Consider the following 18,925-nt stretch of genomic DNA (forward strand, 5'->3'; position numbering starts at 1 on the left):
TTGCTGTTACTGCCATAGTTGTTGTTGTTTTGTTTGACTGGTTATATACATATATATATAGAGTAAAGAACTGTTATTCCTATTTCCCACATCTTTGCCTAAAGGCCCTTGATTTCAAAATATAATAACTTGGAGGGAAAAGGGGTTCTATCTGCCACTTCAAGGGGGGCCTCTGCCTTCCTTAGCAGACACCTGTCTTTCAAAACCGAGACATGGTGTTACATTTGCTAATTTCTGCTAAACTGGGACCTCTCTCATTAACCAGGCCTGCTGTTAAATGCTTGAAGGTGGCTTGGCTCTTTTGCTCATTACTCTCAGGTGAATCCCATCTGGACCCGTAGGCCTGTGGGTGGCATACCAGGCATTTTCTCCTGGATTATGGGGCCATCACTCCTCTTCCATCACTAACTTCCAGCTCTGGGAGCTGAATATCCTGAGGATAACTGATTTTGGTATTAAGGACTGAGGCAAAGAAGGCATTAAATACCTCTGCCTTTTCCTCATCTGCTGACACTATGCTACCCTCAGCCTGCCTCTGTGGTATAAATTTTGCAAGGACACATGAGTCCTGCAGCAGGCTGTAGTGCTCTGTTGTGCTGGTGGCATGTCACTTCCATCACTTTTGCTGTTGACTCTTGAGATGGCACCTAGTGTTCAGGAGCTGCAGCGAAGTTTTGACCACCTGGATAAGTTTCTGTCTCATTAACCCCTTCCATTATTTCTCAGCTCTTAACATCAGGAGGTGAGAAATAGGAAAATCACAGGCAAAGCAGCCATTTAATTAACACATTAGTGCACCATCTGCCATACCTTCCTGACTCATGAGGGAAGAGGTCTGCTCTCACTGTCCTTACTAAAAACTTTATTCAGAGTTGAGAGATGGGGTATGTTAGGCATGAAATATAGAAAAAACAGAGAGGCTCCTAATACATAATGGGTGGTGTGAACAGTTATGCTGAAAGTGAGGTCATACACTCATAAGGGGAAGGAAGGGGGAAACCAGAGAAGATGTCTAGTGGAAGAGTGGTGGCTGTATGAGAGGATGAGAGTTATCCATACTGATTAATGCCTCTCTCAGACTTATTTAAAAAATCATTGTTTCTTTTAATATCAAGTAGCAGGGAGTTGGATTCCAGCTGGTCCTGGGTTTGCCTGTATTAAGTATGTTTGTTGATTGAACCACTGTAAGACAATGGAAGCATGTGGATTAATCTAACATAATAAACCTAGAAATGTACAGTGAGGTAAAAAGGGTTTTGTTTCAAACTGTAACCATCCTTCTGAAACACTGTGAGATGTGCCTAGAAAATTAAATATGTCTTGTCCAGGTAGCCTATATTTGAAAATTATTCCTGTGGAAATTCAAATATAACCAAAAAATTTAAACCACACTGTGAGTGTGGACCCTGTGCTGGCTACTGTATTGAGGAAGGTTTGCTTCTTAATATGTTTTCTTTGGGAACACCAACAGCATTTGAATCTCTGAAACTAAGTTTTATCAGAATGTGTACACTAGAGAAAATGTGGTGTGAGAAAGAGCAGAAATAAAGTGGCTCGGTAAGAAGACCTCTGCCCACAGGAAAACAGGGTCAGATATTTGGGTATTCTATGTGGACAAGAGACTTTCAATGACATCCTGGATGACAGTCCCCTCTGAGTTTTGTTTGTATATCTGCTCTTTGCCTTTCTTACCATCCTGCTTGCTTTGACTACTTTTGCAAGCCCTTTTTTTCCTGAGATTTCACACTTTTCCTGAGTTATAGTGGTTCTTGAGATTCTTGCTCAGATGCTCACAAGTAAGACTGAATCTTGTCTTCTCAGAGCATTTTGCCTGACCCACAGTCCAGAAACCACTACTGTTAAGCTCAGGCAAATCTAATACTCTTTTCTATGCAGAAACATGACAATGGAAATTTATTATAAAAATGAAGAAAAAGACCTTACTTGCCATAACTGTGAAATAGCATCTAACTGCAAAATCCTTCTAACATAACATAATCCTCTTTGCATAACCTCTACACTTTGTAAATAAATGTGGATGGCAAAATTAAAGAACAAATACCTACAGAGAGCTTATATTATTTTAAAGTCATTTTCATTTAAAAAAGACATTAAATGTTTATGGTGATAAACTCTAAAGCACTTTCACCTTGAATAAGATGCAAAAGATCTAAAAATAATATGCATCTTAATATGTTATTCTTACAGGTCTTGTTAAACTCCAGAATAAGACAAGCATTAAGAGACAGGACAAGTCACCCAGAATATATTTCTAGCTGAATAGTTAGTGTTTTGAAAGGTTATAGCAGATGAAGTTTTTCTTGTTACAAGCCAACTAGTTCTCCAAGGTGTGTGACATTTCAAATAACTTTGTGTAACAAAAAAAGGACTTCTTATTGGATTTTTCTCAGTTTTGTTGCTGAGTTTGAGGCAGAACTATGTGACAAAGCTCTGAATCACATTTCTTATTTGTTCTTTAACCTTATCTGTGAAGATCTTAAGATTTTTTTCCTGCAGTTTTTCTTTCAGGAATTCGTTTCTACACCATCTTTTGTTTTTCCCTTCGATGTCACACCGCTCACCCAGGCATCTTGCACAAAGCCCTAAGAAGTGTCAGGTTAACACATGTAATCCCTGCTCAAGCTCACCTTTTGGTTTCTAGCCACGCTCAGGTTCTCCTACTGCTCGTACATAACTTGATAGGGATAATCTTTGCTTGTCTGACCCTGACTATTTTATTCTCATCCTCCAGGCATTTTGTCTGACTGCTGGTACTATCAGACATGACATTCTTTCAAGTACCCTAGAACCAATGTGCAGTTTATATACCTTGCTCTGTCATTTCATTTCACCTTACTTTGTCTAATTACTTCTTTTTGTGCCTGAAAGCCTCTATTCTTATACTTGGACTTACCTGCTAGAGGCTTATATTAGCATACCTCAATTTTCTACCTTTAAAACAAAAATCGCTGTGTATTGAAGCTACACATTGCTTATCTGACATGAGTTTCTTATATCAACAAACAAATTATTTAAGGTGTAGTCCAGTATTTAGATTTAGGAGCATATATTTCTTAGGTGGATCCTAGTTCCTCCTTCATTTAAAATGTAAAGGCACATTGTCATTTACATTCATATTTTAAAGCAGAAAGGTCAAGAAAAAAGTCTTTATCTTCCCACCTTGTCTAAGAATGACAGGTCTGGAGGTCTTCAAGGAGCTGAAGCTGTTCTTTATTAAAGATATTGTTTGTTTCTGGGTAAAGCATGAAAAAGTAGACTGACTAGAAGGTGTTGCTTTTTCATTTGCATGAAAGCAGACAAAAAATACAATTAATAGCCCAGTTAGGCCATCTTCCCTGCAAAGTATTAGATGCTATTACTACTGATGCAGAGAGACAATTCCTTTTATGCTTTCCTATCAAATACTGTTCCCCTCTGTGTCTTTTAAAACCTCAGTTGTTTGTTAGTGCTGTGCAGCAAGTCACTGCAAGCTGTTGTTGAATTACTAAAAATTCGAAAGTACACTAATAAAACACTTTGTTATATTCCTGTAAAAGCCACCATGGCCATAAAAAAGTCAAACCCTTAATTCATGTAGCACTTTTTGAAAGTCTACAGTAAATACCTCAGGAAAGCAGCTCACACTGTTACCAACAGCACTGGAGATGTTTATAATCATTTATAATACAATATGTCAAGAACATTCAGACCTTGCATTACAATTTTTGCATTAGGCTACATGCAGCAAGCAGTGCATAAGACTACTATAAAAACATGGATATATTGAAAGAATATTCATCCTTTTATTAATGATCCTTTGAAGAGGTATTTACATTCTTTCATGTATTTTCTTGCAGAAACTGTCCAGTTGATCTATTATATCCAATAAAGAGACCTTGTTTGCATTGACAGCTACAGTCTTGGAAACAGATAAATGGAAACTGTCAGAATTAATGTATTGGTAATGATTATCTTTATACTCTTTAGTTCTGGTGTGTCAGAATCCAAAAATACAAATTGTTTTAACTAATCTGAAGTGAAGCAGACCTTATTTTTGTTTTACGTGGTATTACTGCCATGCATTACATTGTAAAAAAGAAGTGAGTTGTTGCAAAGGACTGAGATTTCTACCCTCCAGACCCAGGTTGTCAACCCTCCTGTATCCTGGGGAGCAGCTGCTCAACTAGAGTAGTCTCTCTGACTTCAGCCAGTGGTACTAAGCAAATAATTGGTTCTCACAGGTGACTAAGGAAATGAGGACTTGAATCAAGGACATGAACTTTAAGTTCACCTGAGGAGTAATTCTGTAAACAACTCAAAATACAATTCAAATCGATTAATAAAGGCTAGTTAGTTGTAGTCCTAGCTGTAAGGAAAGTCTCCTGACTGTGATGTTTCATAGAAAGGTTTTGAGTGGTGTTACTCTGCTCTGAGTCCAACACCAGTGTGAGCTATTGAGTAAGTCCCTGGAAGTTATCTAGGTTTCAGGTCTCTCTTACCTTAGACCTTGCATTTAGCATATCTCTTTAGGTCAAATTTTTAAATGCTGACCTTTTTTTTTTATTGCCATCCTATGCTTGTATATCTATGAGAACTCAAATCTTTTCAGAGCAAGACCTCATATGAGGTGCAGGTATTGCAGATGCATGACTTGCAGGTTTATTCACAGCTTATACTGTCAGATAACCAATAGTAATTCAACTTATTCCTGATGTGCTTCATTTCAAGTAAGCACTAAACCTTTTCACATTAATGTAGCTCCTAGCAGATCTATATCTGGTTAAAAAGCTGTTTAGGCTGGAAAAATACAAAGGCTTATGCACATACAATCTAAGCGTGGGAGATCTATACCTAGTAACAAGTGATTATGTGGAAAGGGATGCTTAGGGTCATTACAAAATGACAGGCTGGGTCTGCCAGCTGGTTGGTGATTCTGTTCAGTTCAAACATTTGGTGTTTTATCTTCATTCAAATAAATGTGTTTATACATGCTGTTCCTGGCTGCCAGATGTCACCATAGATTTGAAACCTGAGGGAGGTTTTGATGCAGAAATGACTGTAGGGAGATGTGGTAGAGTGTTGCATGGACTATTCGTCATTGCAGTAATTAATGTAAGCAGTAACGACCTCCAGGTCAGGTGGATTCTTATACTTAATGACTCTGTGAGCAGTGAACTTTGCCTCAGACTGTTAGCTCCTCCAGACAGTCATTTAAGTGAGCCTGAAGTGCCAGTCATTCTTGACTACTTTTAAGGATACTCATAACTAGTTTCTCAAACTTCCCCAATCATTCAATGGTACAGAGTGCTACACCTTCTTCATTCAGAAACAGTTTAAAAGTGTGTTAGTTTACACGAAATTTCCTGAAAAATGATTATCTGGCTAATAGTTCACAACTGACTTGTGCCGTAGTAGAGTGGATCAGATATTCACCCATTTCCCAATACTTAATTTAATTTGATGAGATAATGCATGCTGAGACTATAAAATTTTGTGTTTAAATAATCTTCCTGGGACATTATAGTATGGAAAATAACTGCAAACCAAACTGCATGATGATGATTCATATTTATTCATATTTACCTGAGACCATAGCAACAGATGTTTGTGTCTTACTGTTTGAAAACTAGTACTGCCTGAGCTCATTTAATTGCTGTTTTTAAAAAGTGGACTCAGGTACCAGTTTCTTCCACTGCGTGAGTTTAAAGAACAGTTTAGTGTAGCATTTGTTCCCTTACAATATCTCTGCACATCTTCCTAGAAATCCTGAAAAGGTCTGGGATGTGTAACAGAGCTGCAGTCCATTCTGCAGCAAAAAAAAATTGGACTTATTTTGATAGAATCAAGATTAGATGGCAAGATAATATTTTCAAAGGTAATTCATGTTACCTGAAATGGAAGAGTTTTTAACTCATGGTGATATTTCTCTTATTGCTTTGCCAGTTCAGGGTCTACCAAAGGAGACAGTAGTTGTCCATGTTCCCAAGTAAACTTTCTCTTTCGTGAGTATTCTTGTTTTTGAAGAGATCAAGTTGGTCTTTTCATTTTGACAGAATAACTAAATAAGCCGCTGGAAATATGACTAGCATGAAATTCAGTTAGGTAGGTAGAAGACAAATTTCAATAGCTGTTTCTGAATTTATTTTGGTGAGGTCATTACCTAATGGTTTCACATCTTGATGGGGGAATGGAAACGGGAATCAAAACCAGTCATAACAACTGGATGTTTCAATTCTGTTCCATATAGGAGAACCAGCCACTATTTTGCTTCCAAAAAAAAAAAAAAAGTAGTTGAATGGCTCATTTGCAATCTTAGCATAGGTCAGAATTAAAAAGAATAGAAATGGACTGTAGAGGTTTTGGGAGTCCTCTGAGGAGATTCTGGGTGCTGACATGACAAAAAGGTATCAAGGAAAAAACAAATACTTGCATTATGGGAAATGTAGATTTCTTTTATGTAGTGAAGATTTTATGACAGGTGAAGCTGACAGTGAAACAATATAATTTCTGGCTTTTAAAATATCGTTATTGAAGATATTCTCTTTGCCCAAAGAAAAATAAATAACTTTTTATTAACAGATGAATTAGTGTGAAAACTACTTCATGTTCATTGAACTTCCTACACTTTGAATCATTTTTCCATCAGTCTTAAATAAATGACAACAGTCCTGATGAAGATGTGCTACTAAAAATTTTTAATCACAATTCAGTGGAAAATAAAAGATGTAAAATATTTGAAAAATTATATTAGATCTATGAAAATTCTCTGATTTGGGAAAAATTGAAGCGTTTTCTGAATGTTACTGACCTCAGGTATAAATTGGAAATGCCAATCGATGGATTCTCTTGTCTCCTTAAATATTGTAAAATATATGTTCTTTATCTACCACAACAGTTAAGGTATCAGGTGTTGTCAAAAGCTCCTGTGTCTTATAAATGCATTTATAAGTTTTTTATCATACTGCAGCAAATCATTCTGTAGTATGACCTATCTCCCTTTATGAATTGCAGTTGTCTTCTATCATTTCTAAAAAGATTTAAAAGCTCAGGGGAATGTAGTGGAAATCATAGTGCTTTGTTCAGGTGTGGTATCTCATCATCCCTTGGTCCTTTGTTTAACCCAGAAGTAGACAGGCACATTAAAACATAGTATAATTGCAACTTTGGCTTTAAAACTAGTTTTCAGAAAAATATTGCATAAATGGCCAGAGACACTTCTACTTTCACCCAGAAAGGTTTGATTTAACATTTTGACTAAAACAGCAGAATCTTCAAACCTGTGTGAAACAAAGAGCATTTTCATTACCTATTTGAATTTTGGTCAAGGATTCCATTACAAAGAAATTCAAAGATGAACATTGTGAAGAAGTCACTCTTTCTACTACTGCTTCTTTCCATTTCCAAATTCAGCTCTTCGTTAACTTTCATATTTACAGAACACTGCTATTTTTTGTACCTCTTTGTAATGAACTTCTCTGTTTCTTTGACTTTCTTGGAGTATGTTTTGATTTTTCTGAGATGATTTCCAGCTTTCTGCTGATACCTTTGTATTATTCTTACTCATAATATATGTTTGAGTTTTGACTTTACGGAATTCCTTTTTACCCTTTTTTAAAACACCTAGGGGTTACAGGTTTAATCCCAAACATCTTCTGAAGCATCTTTTGATTCTGTCCAACATTTATCACACTGTCATGTTTATAAACCCTTGTTTACCTGTCAAAAAAATGAAACAATCTCCTCTGTCCTACACCTCCACAATTTTCCCAAGAATCTCTCACAATTCAGAAGCATCGCAGATTATACTTGTGCGAGGTTGGTAGGAATGTAGGTAGGAAAGGATTTGTGGAGATCATCTTCTTTCACAGAGATAGATCATGTTCCCTAGAACTCTGAATGTTTGGAGGCCTTCTCGAATTTCTCCTAGACCTCTGAATGCCTTAGAGACCCTCTCTACTTTCTCCACATCCCTCTTGAACTGTGGGGGACCAAAACTAGGCACTAGAAATTATTTCAGATGCATTTCACCACTGCTGAGGAGATGGAATACAGTTTCCCTTATAAACCATCTCCTCCAAATGTAACCTGCTCTATGAACTGCTCTATCATGGGAGAGCATGCTTTTCACCTTTGTGCCCCCTCTCACCTCACCTTTGCAAAGGTTTTCAAAATACAGTCTTCTAATTTTTTGCTCTCAGATGAGTAAAAGCAAGCACATGGGAAACAGACTTGGAATATGATTAAATGATGGATCTGTACTCAAGGAGTCAGCCTTCTTTCCCTTGTGGGATGTGGAAAATTTGTTGAAAATAAAGTTAATTTGAAATGATGCCTTTTTGTCTGCTCTGTGTACATAAACAGTCATTACACTAAAGGTCGGGGTTTCTTTTCCTTAATTTCACATAGATTACTTCCTTCATGTGCACAACTCAGCAGTAAGTACAGTCACATTTTTAAAACGTTGTATTCTATACTATCAACCTGTTACCCTGAATTCTGTTCCCAAAGCATTCAAGGTCACTAATAGTTACAGCTGTCAGAAATCACATCACCCACAAATTGTGTGTAGATTCAGCACATCCATCTAAAGTGAGTGCTGTTAAAAAAAACAGCCCCAGCAGATTTGTTAAGCAGTATTGTCTTGCTTTAAGCTTACTAAACATGTCTTTTGCTGCAGGCTTGGACCTGGAGAAAATGGGACTGAAAAATATCTTTCAGATAGATGAACATCAGGCTAAGCCTTCTAAACCCCTTGGCACTGGAAGATAGTCTGGGTCATCCAAAGTAAGTCAATTCAACAAGAATTCATGTGTCATGAGTATTAGCTCTAAGGGAGCTTGGGAAGCTCTTTTGCTGAAAGGTACTAATTATTATATTGCATTGAATTCTGCTGTATTGTGCTGAGTTTCAAGTGCCTGTTTTGGTGCCCTCTGGTTCAAGATGGATGCTGCATAACAGTAATTGTCAGGCAAGTCATTCCCACTATATCTGCAATTAATGTGCACACTCCACACAGATTATTCACAGCTCTGAGGTCCAGAGGGTGATAGCAATGTTCTTCAAGGTTGTTAATGACTTTTCTTATCTTCATAACCTTTCTTATCTTTCATTATCTTTACCCCCATGACTACTACACACTTACTTCTGAAAGTTTTGAACTAGACCAGTATTTCTGTGGCCTCATGACAATATATTCCTATTGTTCTAAGTTTGGGAGGTAGGTCAAGAACAGCCCTCAGCAAACAGGACTGCTTTTGGTATGAGAGGCTGAAGGAAGTGACTTTACATGTATTTGCAAAATCTCACTTCAAGCATTTTTTTGCTCTCTGTTTGGCTTCCAGTTGCCTTATTTGCATGGCAGCAAGTAATTTCAACCCAGCAGAATGTGAGTTACTTTACTCAGCTGTGGGGGACAGGCCACTGTTGCTGCAGATGACTTGTGCCTGAGCATCACCTGAAACAAAGGCTGGATATTTAAAAGAACATGACTACTTGTTGCTAAAGAGTCTACTCACAATTACCAGGAGTGAGCAGATAAGCCTGCAGTGATTATAGGAACCAAGGTCTTCTCTTGTCCATTTGAAGGTTTTAAAGCCTTTATGCAGGGCACAACTGAACATAGTATGAACTCACAGTATAACAGCAGGCCCGCAGGATGTGGTAAGCATGGTCAACGTGGGTACCCTCTCCATATTAGCTTAACCAAGGTAAGTGTCCAGTGTAGCGTTAGAAGGAGGAAGATATTTCTGTATGTTCTCAAGCTGCAGGCAGTGCATACATTTATAGTAATTGAATGCTGAATGACCAGACAGTTCCTCTGTACCCTGAGATTTTGAGCTACAGGCCGTGGATTCCTCAGTGCAAACATTAGGTTGTCTCTTTCCCAATTAGCAGTCATGTAATTTCATAGCAAGTTTTGTGATTTATGTAATGCATTTATATTACATTTTATTTTATTTTATTATTTTTTTTTCTTTTAATGAAGTATTTTTTAAAAAATTCATACTGATTTGAGTATCATCTGCTTTTAATAATTTTAAGTTGTGCAGAAATACATGTCATGGACATTTCAGGTATGAGTTGCAACAGGAACCATTGGAACCAAGCAGGCATTTTCAGTTTTGCTGTATCCTAGTCCTTTTCAGCCTTATCTGTGACTGACAGTGTCTGTACTTCTACCTCACCTCTCTATTATTTTTGCATCCACGTCTTGCTCTGTTGTGTACCTCCTCTACTATAACTTTTATCATGTTACTTTGCAGAGTGCCTGGCCCAGGAACACTCTCTTTTTATTTTCAGTTGAGTCTCCCTGGCAGAACCACTAATTTGTTTTCTTGTCTGTATGTGCTATTCTCAGCCTACACCTTATTATATTCATCTTCACTTATATTTTTTTTCTGTTTTGTTTTTCTTAAGAACCGCTATGCTTCTAATCCATAAGTCATTGCAGGAAGAACACACTGACTGAAAACCTCTCTCTCCAGGCAGAATGGTAAATTGTTTTCATTATATGATTCAGATTTCTTGAAGTCTTCAATTTTACCTAGGTCCACTTTTATTGAAAAAAAACCACAACAACATCCAAAGCCAAATAGACAAACCAAAAATACCTTTTGAGAATGATGTTGAAAGTAAATATTTTATTTTGCATATATTTAAGTGAAATTTAAATATATATTTAAATTTCTGCAGGAGTGAAAAACTGTGATTTTTAGAGGCAGAATAGATGTGTTTATCGTTAAAAACATCCTGACGATTTACTGGTATGGCAAAGAAAAATGCAGGAGAATTTCAGAAGTAGTATCTTGCATGGCAGCAGTGAGGATTGTGTCTCGCCTGGTGTTCACAGTTTTGCTTGCAGCAGTCTAGGAGTAGCTGGTTGTGGGATGCCTGATGCTCTTTTTTATATCTTGATTTGGTGAAGAGCCAAATGAAGAGCCCCAGTGACAGTGTACAGGAATCTGACTTTCTGGAGTTATTTGTGGAGCAATATTGTTCCTGCACAGATGCATTTCTTTTTTTAATTCTGTTGGTCATGCACTAATGAATTTCTTTCAAAAGACCAACTCACTTAGTAAGGACAAACTTGAATTTTGATTTTACAGATGAAAAGTGATGCATTTCTTAGCCATTGAAAACCAGCATCTGTTCTTTACTCATGAGGGTATGGAATAATGAAGAAAATAATGAAATTGTTGTCAGATAAGGCAGAGGTAGGAAAGCACATTTTAGTATCTTCCCTAATGTCTTTCTGCAAAGACATACGCTCACAAATACATGTAAAGGTCAGGGAAAGCCTCCAGCAGCTGTGGAAGTTAATTTTCTTTGTTTTATTCTATTTTTAATTTTTTATTTTAATTTTTTTAAAGTTTACTTCAATTCCTGAGCACTTACCGTAACTTTAAGAGTTATGGAATCTCTAGGCAGAGAATCATTTCATAGCTTAGTACATTTCACACACCTATTGTTCATTGTCTCCTGTCCTCATGTTTGTATCAATCTGTTAGGATGGCTTAGTTTCAAGCTGGTCAGACTTGCCCTAGGAAATGAAAGAATCTGCCAAAATTAATATGAAGCAAGGAAGAGGATACTGGTGAAATTTTCCCCTCCTCAGAACATCTCAAATCTGCAGTATCAGTGTGCTGGAGGCTTGTTGGGTTAACTTCTGCTCTGTGATTCTTCTGCAGAACAGGAGGAGTCCATTATATAATCCCTTCAAACTTTTCAGATTACACATGCACTGATCCGGCCTCTCAAGGAGTACCTCAGTTTGAACTGAAATCATCCAAATCTGGCATATAGCAAGTTTGATTCAAAGAAAGATGTCTCAAACATGAAGTTCAAGTGAAAAGCTGGGTTTTGTCTGCCTTTGCTCTGCTCTTGAAAGTCTGACCAGTTGAGGGCTGAGGGACTGCATTCAGAATCAGACTCTCCACATAACATTGTTCGTACTTACTGCAGGTTCACAGGTCTTGAAAAGCCTAATGCTTGACACTTAAAGCAATAGCTTTGCTAGGCAGGAGGTGCTATTTTTCCACTTCTGGGTTTTGAAGACAGACTGAATGAATACAATAAAAGATTACACAGATGTGTATCTGTGACATAACGTATCTAGGAAACGCTGCAATTATGAAAACCTAATGACTAGTTGTTAAAATTGTCAGAGCCCTAACTGCAGGTAATACAATTATTTTTTTATGTTGCCTGAAAGGGAAGCTTTTAGAAAAGTTCCAAACAAAACTGAAATTCTCAATGTTTCTGGAAAGTTTCATATGGTATTTGGCACATCAATAATGATAGCTGGATTTCAACTTCTGCCTCTTGCCAATGGGCTGTCCTTGCCAGAGGCTTCTTATAAAACAGGTAAAAAGAAAACAAATGTTTAGATGTGTTTTCCTGACTTATGTGAGAGCACTATATACATAAAGAGATTGATAGAATAAATTTAATCACTTTACATACACATCAAATATACAAATCTCTGTTTACACTAGCATGGGAAAAGAGCTAACTAGATTTTTCTTGCTTTGCTTACACTGGTATGAATAGGAGACAGCTCTGATGACACCTATGGATTTATTCCAGATTTATGTGTTATAACAAAGAACAAAACCCATCCTAATTTGTTTATCTCTCAAAATAAGGTGATCTACCTGCAGTTCAAGCAATTTCATTTGCAAACTTTCTCTTTTTTTGGAGCAAAATTTTTATGGCTCTCCTGTAAAAGAGAAGGATTTTCCAGTACTCAGGAACTTGAAACAGTCATCTTATGCATCTCCAAGAATACTCTGTCGAAGTGAAATCCCTGAACCTGTATATTTCAGAGAGTACCACAGCAAATGACACATCCCCTGCTGACCAGAGCAGACACTGCTGCTCCCCTGATTGAGTGGGTTCCAAATTTTGATGCCAATACCTGCATCTTGCATGTGGGAATTAATTCTCAATCTGACTGTATTTGAGCTGACAGCCCTCTAGGCCTCTCCAGCTGTCACCAAAACAAATTCTTCACCAGCCTTCCTGCCTGTTCAGAACGCCTTAGGCAGTAGGGCATACATTTTTCTTGTTTGTGCCCATCTATGGTGACACAGATGACAGTGTGGCTGCAATAAAGCTGAAGCATTCCCTGGCAAGAAGAACTCTCTGGCTTCTTTTTCTCATCCAGGTTAATTCAGTCTTCATGATATTTGACTCTGATGCTGTTGTTGTGTAGCATGAAGCTAAAAAGCCTGCTGGCTTCAAAAATAGGTGCTGCTGGTTGCAGTCAAGGTTGCTGACTGGCGTTTCATAAACATTCACATCCTGGAGAGAACAGGGGGTTCATTTTATGAGCTTTGATGTAGAAGTGGAACTAACTAGCACACCACTGTGTGTCAGTTCACAGAGAGGGCAGATAGACATCTGGGACACGAAAAGCAGCTGCTGAGATGAGGCATCCCTTTGAAATGCTAGTAAACTTTGCAACAGTCACTTCTTGAACCAGGAAGTCAGTGAATTATAATAATTTGGTTTCTGATCACTGTGAAATTCCTTTGATAACCTGAGCTGCTAAAGGTTTTTTGGAGAGGCTTTTGAGACAAAAATGCAATTTAAACAGCTTTACTTAAGTCCTGCCATCCTCAATCTATTCTAGAATCTCCTTTTTCTCTTGTAGACCTCTCAATCTTTTAAATACTTTTCTTCAGGCAGCAGGCCAGCAAATAAGAGTCCACAACAAAGTTCTTAGTGATTCCATCATTCTTAATTCTTCAAAAAGAAGGATGGGATATTTGACTCCCTTTTTCCATTAAATGGCTGAGACAGTCCACTTTGTTTTCCCATCCTTCTTCCATCTACACAATCAGTACTGCTGTCAAGAAGGTATGGCAGAAAGGTCAGTGGCAGAGGTAGAATCATCAATTTGCTTCTGCACGTCCCAGATGTATGCTGCACATCCCAAATGGTGCCAGGCAGAGGGTAATGTGCACCCCTCAGCAGTTTTAGGCCTGAGAGAAGGATGGAGAATTAGAGCCTTCACTTCTCTCATGCTTTAGAATAAGGACTAGTAGTAACCGGGTCTTCGTGCTGGAGTGCAGCAAGGGTATCTGGTCATCTCCCCTCAGGGTCAGAAGAATGAGAGTGCACAATGGCAGGATATGCTGGTGCTGGGATTTTTTCTCTTCTTTTCTCTCATCAAAGGGAGTTACAGTGTTGCTAATTGCCTCACTTCTACATGGGCCAGCAGAAGAAGGAGATGGAGTAAGGCCTGTCTCCAAACTAAGGGCAGGAATTTATAGCTGGTGGTGAAAGAACTGCAGCACAGGCAGTGAAGGACATGTTGACAAGTTCCTCCTGAGCACACATCTGGCTGCATTCCTAGTGGAGTTTCAGTATGGGAGGGTGGCAGTGTACAGCTTCTCAGGAGCTGGGAGAAAGAATCGGTTTCTGGAAAAAACGAACAAGCAACCTCCTGGTGACTGACAAGTCTGTTACTGCTGGGCCATCCCTCCCGTATTACACAGCTACTGCCTTGCCTTCCCTTCACTGCTTGGGCCTGGCAACCTGCTGGGATACAAAAACATACTGTGTGCTGTCCTCTGCTGTCAGACAAGAGAAAGGAAGGTTGAGCAGCCAGCATGTTCCTATGCTTAAGACCTACAGAGGTTTGATGGGAGTGGTGGACAGAGCATCACCTGAAGTGCACACCTGCTCCATCCTGGAACAGGGTCTGGGGACCTTGAGCAAAACTTTCCCTGCCCAGCCTTGGCATTTCCCACAGTAATCTAAGAGCTAATAACAATATGGTATAACACAGTTATTGTGTAAAAATAAGATTCAAAAATATTCATCACTCATATTTGAAAATGAATATATTACCATCCTGAAGTATTATTCATACAGGTTTTTTATCATTATCTTTTAATAAATGGTTAGCATTTCTTTGAAAGAGATGTTTTGGAAGAATGGAGAATACATTAATTATTCACTTTCAAAAATATAAAAAATATATCTCTCTTAGTCAACTATGTAATGACTGTTAAACCCAGTCATCTATCTTGGGTGGAAAGGCAATCTGGAAATTCGATGAAAGTTATAACTGTATCAATATTTACCCTAAAAAAGACTAGAATCAATATCTAAGTCACAGTACAGGTCACAAGTAGTCAAAACACAGTGATTAAAGAGAGATAAATACGTCCTGTTACCTTTGGTCTATGTGATAAAGTTGAATGTGGATACAAGCTGACAAGCATTTCCTGATACAGCAGCTGGTATGGCAGCAACTATTTAGTTACCTGAAATACCTATTTGCAATCAGACAGGTTTCCTCAAATAATCTCACTTGCTCAATATTTCTACCTGTGCAGTGGAAGAGGTCTTCAAGCAGTGTGTAAGCTGCAGCCTGTTAAATTGCAAATATTATCTCAGGAGATCCATCCTTGGAGAAGTGAAATGGTTTGAAGATATGACAGTTGTAGGAGCTGATAATTTTGGTCTTATTTTTGGTAGTGATTAGATTTGAGCAACCTGGTCCAGTGGAAGGTAACACTTCTCAAGGCAGGGGTGCTGGAACTAGATGATCTTATGGGCCCTTCCAGACCAGGAAATTCTATGATTCTATAACTGTACCCAACTTAAGATGCCAAGAGGATGGCAGTAGGTGGATGGAAAACCCAGGGGGGTAAAAAAAGTAAACTCAGAGAGTTTGTGGGTTTAGAGACAGATTATAAATGTAGCACTGCAGGGGTCTCTTTTGAGATCTGTCCAATTTAACCTCTGTCAATGGTGCAAGGTAATGCATTCTTACCAGGCTGGCAGATGACATCAAGCTGAGGCAACCAGTTGGTATGTCCAACAGGACTGCCATGCAGAGAGGTAGGAGGGATGGGCCAAAAGCACTGTGCAGAGAGACGTACACCAGTATCCTGGGCTTTTTTTGTTTATTTTTTTTCAGTAAGAAGCCTTTTGTTGATGCCTTTTATTCCAAATTATTCAAAATCAGACAACATATCTTGAGAAAAAAAAATTCTTTAAGCACTAGCTTTAGAAAACTACCCCTCTCCACAAAGTTGTCTACTTAATTCTTTGCTTGCTGATACAATGCCACAGAGCTGGCCAAGATTGGAAGAAATTGTTCTGAAGGCAAAATTTCAAAATGGTAAAGCCATGAAAAATGACCTGAGAACGCAGGGTTTTGTAGTCAAGTACTTACCGGCTAAAAACCCATACAAAATGTGCTATTGATTTCCATAGCTGTAGTGAACTCCGTGGTGTCTTCAGATCATTGAAGTTTCCAAAGCTCTCCAGTACTTGGTGATTTCAGGTGGACTGAAAATGGAAAAAGAGGCTGTCTAACAGAGGTTTCGCCCTCCTATTTTGATGCAAAAACTGGACCCTGTCTTGGGAACCCATTACAAACAAGAGGAATAAAGGATGTTTTCTTTCTAACTTTTGGAGACTTTTTGCATTGAGTTCTTAAGAAGTTCTAATGAATACTTTGAAGGCTGCCATCCTCTAAGAGGTTTCTGTATTAAAATAGGGGACCTCTTGTTATGCAAGCATTGATTGCTGGGAAAAGAATGATCTTGCTTTCCATTACCAAAATTAATCAATTTCTTTACTGCCATCACAGTTTTAGAGGAGCATGGGGTGTTAAGTGACCATTGTAAAGTAAAGAAAAAAACTACTTAAAATCTTCTTTTAATTCAATACACATCTTTGTAAGGACCTTTCTCAAAAAATAAAATTTTTAGGTCAAAATTAGTTTCTTACACTTTGAATATATGGAAATGTTATAATACCTTTTAATTGCCTGGATAATTGTCCCTGTTGTGGTTTAACACTAGCCAGCTGCCGAGCACTGCACAGCTGCTCACTCACTCCCCCACCAGTAGGATCAGGGAGAGAATTGGAAGGGTAAAAGCTACAAAAATCATGGCTTGAGATAAAGACAATTTAACAGGGAAAGCAAAAGCCTTGCACACAAGTAAAGCAAAACAAGGAATTAATTCAGTGCTTCCCATGGGCAAGCAGGTGTTCAGCCCTCTCCAGGAGAGCAGGGCCCCATCACAGGTAACAGTGACTTGGGAAGACAAACACCATCACTCCAAACTTCCCCCCTTACTCCTTCTTCCACCCACTTTATGTACTGAGCATGATGTGCTCAGTAGGGAGCACATGGTTTGGAATATCCCTTTGGTCAGTTTGGGTCACCAGTCCTGGCTTTGTCCCCTCCCAACCTCTCATGCAGCCCCAACTTCCTCACCAGTGTGGCCATACAAAAAGCAGAGAAGGCCTTGGCTCTGTGTAAGCTCTGCTCAGCAATAACAAAAACATCTCTATATTATCAACCCTGTGTTCAGCACAAATCCAAAACACAACCTCATGCCAGCCACTGTGAAGAAAATTAACTCTACCCCAGCCAAAACCAGCACAGCCCCCAAAAGATAGCCATCATGTTATAACATGGTGCTGAGACAGATGATTTTGAACATTTTTTTGAAATCATGTGTGATGAAATTATATACAGCTATTTCAGACCAAGAATTAAGCATTGGTGTTCTAAAAGTTTATAATATTATCTTATTTTCTTAGTTGAGAGAGAATGAAAATTTTTTTTGCACAGTTTTGCATATAGAACCTGAAAGCCACCATTTCTGGCACAGATTAGGGTTGGACTGTAATACAAAACAATATTCCCTCCTTTCTCATGGAATGATAAGTGGAGGGTTTTTTACGGTGCAAGAGATTATCCTTTCTACTTCTGTGTAATCTCCCTTGAGAACTGGTTGGTTTTAAATTAGTTTGTTAAGGGAGCCATTGAGAAACCATCCTCATGTTTTTGTGGCAATTATAATGTGTAATTTCTTCTCAGATGGCATGGCCTGAGTCTACCCACTAATATGACTGGCTTTATGTGCTCTGAGGGGCAGATTGTCTTTGCATAATTATCTGCTGGTCAGAAGACAGCAAGAGGAAGCTGGAAAGCTTCCCCATCCTACTCATCTGAGAAAGGTTTGAACCACCACCTTCTAAGTTTTAGGAAGGCATCGCACAGTACCCCTGTTAAACACACTTGTCATCTTCTCAAGTCTGGCCTTTATGTAAACAGAAATGAAAGCACTGGAGGGCTAGAATCCAAAAAAAAAAAAAAAAAAAAAAAAAAAGGGGCTTGACTGTTGCCCAATAGCTGGGAAATTCTCATGGAGTGAAAAATCAAGACTGTAGTGCCAGGCAAGCATTCATGTTCTATCAGACCATTTGTGGCTGAAATCTAACATCAGCTCAAAGCATAACAGTGCAATTTTCCAGGCTCTATAACTCTGTCATGCCTGTCTGACCCATATTTAATCTTCCAGAATGTGCTTTTTCACAGTCTACTTATACTTGGCAGCTTAAGTTGTCCTGGGTTGTGGTCCTTTACCTCTCAGGAGGATGAGAATCTGGATAATGCACATACAGGATTTAGAGGTGTAGCAATAAAATTATAAGGAAAGTGAATCCTCTCCTTGAACTGACATAAATGTTCAAAAGAGGGGCAGGCAAGGCACATTCTGATTAAATTGGGGCACGGTGTGATAGTGTGAGCAGCTCTGACATTCTCAAGAAGTTGGCAAAACTGACAGAGAACCCATAATCCCATGCCTCTCTGGAGTGAAAGATGGAGGCAGGATATCCTGGAGCATCTCAGAAAATCTTCCCCTGGAGCAGGATCCCCATGTTAAAACAGAAATGACTAGTATAATTTTAGACGTGGTGTGAAGTCAGTGTGCAGTCCCCATGTAAACGTTTCACAAAATGTGAGCCATCTCATATTAACTGCATCCTTCTTCTAGTAAAGGGAAAGTTGAATTGGCTTTCAAACTCCATTGACTGTATTGACCTGTTCTTCAGTGATTATAATGGGAGTTTAGACTTCAGCTCACAAGTTGAGGTCTAAATCCTA

The 18,925-nt window shown here is 38.5% G+C and overlaps 1 long non-coding RNA gene across 1 annotated transcript; it reads right to left on the reverse strand.

Moving 5' to 3' along the window:
• Positions 1-9,994: 9,994 nt before the first annotated feature.
• On the reverse strand, positions 9,995-16,901 carry LOC108447938. The gene is made up of 2 exons (XR_001863658.1): positions 16,193-16,901; positions 9,995-14,424 (listed from the first exon to the last, which is right to left on the reverse strand). It is a non-coding gene; the product is annotated as an uncharacterized LOC108447938 (long non-coding RNA).
• Positions 16,902-18,925: the final 2,024 nt, after the last annotated feature.

This window comes from Corvus brachyrhynchos, unplaced genomic scaffold, assembly GCF_000691975.1.
Source record: "Corvus brachyrhynchos isolate BGI_N302 unplaced genomic scaffold, ASM69197v1 scaffold136, whole genome shotgun sequence".
NCBI lineage: Eukaryota > Metazoa > Chordata > Aves > Passeriformes > Corvidae > Corvus > Corvus brachyrhynchos.